We start from the raw sequence: 4,604 nt of genomic DNA, 5'->3' as shown, positions 1-4,604 counted from the left end.
CACCCCTCTCCTCCCCTCGCACCCCCTCCCCACCACCCCACCTCCACTGCCATAGGACGTACGTCTGTCATCTCCTCTCTCTCACACATGCACACAAACGGACTCAACTCTCTCTCACAGACATTCATGTGACCATATGCTCTGTACGGACAGAGCAGAGAGAGAGCGAGAGAGAGAGAGAACGAGAGACATTCGATTTACACGCGTCGGACGTGAGAGAAAGAGGTTATGTCGGTGGACAACTCGAACCATCGACACTGCCTTTCAACACTTTCCTTGGTTGGCGTCCTCCTTTGACCGGGATGAACTATCGTGGTTTCTGTTTTTAAATGGAGGGGGGAGGGGTTGCTAGTGTATATCAAAATATCTATTGTGTGTTTGTCCTCCATTTGCTGTTGCATCTACATGTCGCTCTGGCGTTTTTTGTTTTGTCGTTGTAATTATTTCATATTTTTTTGTTTTGACCTGATCAGACCTCATACGTTCGGCTGGGGAGATTCATGTGTGCTCGGCCCCTCGATGATGAATGTTTTAGTGGTTTTTAATTCTGTGTTTTGCCCCCTCTCAGCCCCCTCCCCCCTCCTGTAGACAATTTGCGGTCGCCAAGCAGAATGTCAAGTTACGAAATCATATTTTTCTGTCATTTATTCGACAATATTCCGAACGCCACCAACCTGAACCATAGGCCACACCTACACATACACACACACACAAACACACACACACACACCCTGTTCCATGAAGTCCGTGGGCAATGCACTACTCGTAATGAAGGTTCTCTCGCCACGCATCAATGAAGTCTAATTTAACCTACGAATGAATGACAGAGAAATCGTGCCGGTTATGATTTGTCTCCTGGAATTATACTGTAGGGGGTAGGGGGGGAGACAGGTCCTTCCAGTGGAGCATGTCTAGGGCCAAAACCAACTAAATCCCAGATAACAACACAAGACGTTTTTATATCTCTCTCTCTCTCTGTGTTGAGTTGTATTTTTTGCTTCCACCGCCACGCCATTCAGGCGTCTTTAGCCAATCACGCATCATCTTTCGTTTCTTTCTTCCATGGCAGAGCAATTACGTTCATCGCGGTTTGCCGACTTTTAAATGAGGACCCATACCCCTTTCTTCATATAATTCGTCACCCCCGCGCGACATGGCAGTTCGCCGTTTTAGCGGTTAGGCCGTGATAAACAATGCACCAATCAGAGGATTCATTTCATGGAGCGGCTACCCCGAAAACTCGCAATAACCAATGACTGAACATTCCAACGTTCGACAGGCATGGTCGAGGGCCAATAGAGAGAGAGTATACAGTACACACACTGTCGATGGAGATGGGTTCAGCACACTCGAGGGTCAATACCCCTGTCCAAGTTGGTCCAGACTGCAACTATTAATGTGTTGCAAAGCAAAAATAGACACATTTTAAGATTGAGTGACAAAAGGAAACTGAGTGAATCGTCATTACTGTTAAATCAACCACTTTTTTGTTTTTTATTTATAACTTTCCTTTTTAATGTTTTAACTGGCATTTATTGTTGTTGATGCATCTGATACTGTGTTCTGTGAGTACCAAAGATAATCTACTAAGTCAAAGAATTGTTTTTCTCTCCACGCAATAGGCGACATAGTGAAATGGCCAAATATTTCTCCTGCGCTCTCTCCCATCGGATTAGGAAGGATTACGTACGACATCAAAAATTATACCAGATTGAAATAGACTGGGAGGACTGGGATAGAAGCTTTGTCTACTTGATAAAATAAAATACAAAATAAAAACCAAAATCGGTTGGCTTTAAGCGGACATCTTTACCGTACCCTACTATTTTTAGTTTCTTGTTTTTTCAGTGACCAAAACAGAATGGGAGACGCAGAGAGGGGCCTCCACCATGTTTATGACCAAATTAGGGGAACGGTTTGTCTGCTCAGCCAATCAGTAGGAGGTACTGTACCCTTACTGCTGTACAGTTGAGAGAATACAAGTATAGAGTTGCTGTAAGTTACGCCACTGATAGAAATGAACAGAACATTGCAGTGGGGTTCAAGAGAAAAGCTTTCGCAGAGACAAATAGGGGAACATGAATCTGTACTTTGACTGGACCACAAAATGATTCACTGCTATCGTTTGTCATGTTTCTTTAAGAGCGGGGGGGAGACTGGGGGTTCTTCATGACCTCTCGCTGCCTCTTCTTGCGTGTCAGATCTCAGACGATTGTATGCCATGTTTTGAAGTTTGTTTTTACTCGTCACTTGAGACGTGACTCTTGGCTCCGCTCTGGCTACGGTGGCGAAAAAGAGTGTTGTTGTTTTTTGTTCATCTTTTGTTGTTGTTTTTGTTCATCGATTGTTGTTTGTAGTTCCTGTCCACGTAAAAAACAACATTTTTTTCATATTAAAACAGAAACACTCCTGTCCACCAACTAAAGCTGGGTGCGAGGTACTTCATGACAATTGGTGTTTTCATTGAACCAACCTGTTCACCGTGCATTATTTCAACCAGCTTGTAAGATGTGAGGAGTGATTTACGAGTTACATGTAATGTCCCACCACACACACACACACACACACACACACACACACACACACACACACACACACACACACACACACACACACCACATTCAAAGGGTCCATTGCTAAGTCAAGTTATTCTTGTCCTCAGAATGTGTGGCTCGACCCCCAGACTAAAGATAACGGCATTAGAAGACGTAATACCTCATTCCAGACCTATAGGGAGGGATTTGGTTTGAACGAGAGGGGGAAAACATTTCATTCAGTTGCTCTTCCGTGTCTTGCATGTGTGTGTGTCTGAAACTGTAGAGATATTTAAAACACGTTGAGAGACTCAAATGAGTTGCTCTTCTGGTGGGATTCATGTTATGTTTTTTTTCCTCTAGTTTTTCTTGCAAACCAATCTAAACCTCAGGCCATCAGTTCGCTAACGTTGGGTCTTCTTTGAGATGTTTTCCACCAACAGGTTGTTCGTACATTGTCTGTATCGCCCTCAGTCTCCTTCTCCCCCCTGAATCCTTCTGTTTTCTGTTGATCGCGTTTTTCTTTTTCTTTACAAAGATCCACCAATGCATCTGATTCCGGTGTTGGCTTTCGTCGCCCGTAACCGCTTGGTTCTTTGAAATAGCTACCAAATGAGAAAGAAAAAAAAAAGGCTGTATGTATTGGAAACGCAAACTGTGCTGCAAATAATGTATTTGACTTAGTAAGCCAAGGCGTTGGATGACAACAGGAAAAAAAGAGGGAAAATACGGTATCCGCAGCGAGTGAGGGGGTTGGGGGTTTGGGGGTCGAACACAATTTTATGTATTTTAAACTGTAATATAGATGAACCAGACTTTTCTGGGTTATTGTTAAATGACCTAAGCATTTTGTACAGAAGAATTTTTGGTTTTCTCTTTTTCCTCCTCCTCTCTGTGCTGAAGCTGTTTTTTTTTATACTTGGTTTCGATGGTCCAACCACTGGCCACTGTGGCCGTCTGTAGACCGCTCTGAGGACCTGGGCGGCGAGGGGGCTGCATGAGGTATTCCAGGGGTGGGGGGATGGGTAGGGGTCGGGGGGGTCGTTAGGGAATGGGCTCTGGTTAGAGTGGTCTGTAATAATATAAGTGTGTATCAAACTAATGATATTTTCTATGAAACTATCAGGGGGATAAAGAAAAAGAAGAAAAAAATATGCAGTGCCAAGATGTAAAGAATAAAGATTTTTTTTTCGTTTTGTTGAGAATTGAGTTCACTCTCGCACATGGAAAATGTGTCCTTATCGTCATCGACATCCACGTCATCGCCATCTTAATTGTTTAAACTGTTTAGGCGGTTTAAAGAATAATTTAGCCCATGTTCTTCAATTCTTCTTTTTTTTAACTCGGACCACCTGTCACTGGTGGTCTCGCTGACCCGAGCATTCGAAACATGCAATAAAATTGCCAGTTGGTCAGATTGTTTCCTCGCGTCTCTCCTTGTCTGTATCTGTATTATTATTATTATTATTATTATTTATTTTGGTCAGTATGGAGTCAACGTTGTGGTAGCGGATGACCTTTTGACCTTTGTTGATAGCAAATTAGCTTTTGCTCGCCCTGACTGTACGATTGCGCAAGTATACAAAAAGGAAAAGAAATTACGGAAAAGCGACTGAAATATAGAAAACTGATGTTAGTGAAGAAATGCTGGATGCATTCATCCCTTACTAACTGAAATGGTTCGAAATGTTTTCACATGAGTACACCTCATACACTAGACAATGATTTAAACTCCTACTATGGAGAAGCCTATGTTTGTACTCACAGTAGAGAGTACCCCACATCATCTCCTAGCCTCTACGGAGCTGGCGGCTGGCGCCACCGCCGTGCCAGCCTCGACATTAAATTATCTCGCAATTAAAAGAGACACTTAAACTGTCCTCTCCTAACAGCAATTTAGGTAACTGCATTTGATAAGTCATAAATTGCCGTCGCATTAAAAATTCCCTGAAAAATATTGTTGGTGTGAGATGTGTGCGGAAAGGTCTCCGTAGGAAGCTAATGCAGAGGACTGGGCTGTGTTTTTTTTATGGCGGAGGTTGGGGGGGTCACGTTGTCCACTAAACAGCA

The 4,604-nt window shown here is 43.2% G+C and overlaps 1 protein-coding gene across 9 annotated transcripts in view; it reads left to right on the top strand.

The window, feature by feature from the left end:
• Positions 1–3,956, top strand: part of foxp1b (forkhead box P1b) — a 110,076-nt gene extending 106,120 nt beyond the window's left edge. For all 9 annotated transcript variants that reach the window (XM_030375341.1, XM_030375343.1, XM_030375342.1 and 6 more), the window contains one exon: positions 1–3,956. This exon is cut by the window's left edge and continues 652 nt beyond it. The gene's annotated coding sequence lies outside the window, so the exon portion shown is untranslated.
• The last annotated feature ends 648 nt before the right edge of the window (positions 3,957–4,604 follow it).

Source organism: Gadus morhua, chromosome 13 (assembly GCF_902167405.1).
Source record: "Gadus morhua chromosome 13, gadMor3.0, whole genome shotgun sequence".
NCBI classification, from domain to species: Eukaryota; Metazoa; Chordata; class Actinopteri; order Gadiformes; family Gadidae; genus Gadus; species Gadus morhua.
This window is presented reverse-complemented; position numbering and strand designations above follow the sequence as displayed.